Genomic DNA, 363 nt, shown 5'->3' with positions numbered 1-363 from the left:
GGCTTATAATCAGGTGTGCCTTATAGACCGACTTACGGTAACCATGCTCCTGTTAATTGAATAAATACAAAAAAATATTGAATCTGGTTTAGGATGAAGTCAAATTTAGCATGCCTTCAATGGCACGAGTGTTTATGTAATCTTAAGGAGTCGTTTATAGAACTGTGGTCTGACAAAACGGATGTGCCGACTCAAAGAAGTGTTTTTCCAGTTGCATAACCTGACTAAACGCTCTCTGACTTGTCTTCATACCTCAATGACCGGACGGCGGAATCGCAGCCGTCGCAACGCAATCACGCATGACCTCACAAGAGCAAAACCGCCGGCATACCAGAGTCTATTTTTACAAGTTAACCCAGAGGA

This window comes from Urocampus carinirostris, chromosome 9, assembly GCF_059441175.1.
Source record: "Urocampus carinirostris isolate Australia breed hairy pipefish chromosome 9, RoL_Ucar_1.0, whole genome shotgun sequence".
Lineage (NCBI taxonomy): Eukaryota > Metazoa > Chordata > Actinopteri > Syngnathiformes > Syngnathidae > Urocampus > Urocampus carinirostris.
Note: the sequence above shows the minus strand (reverse complement) of the source record.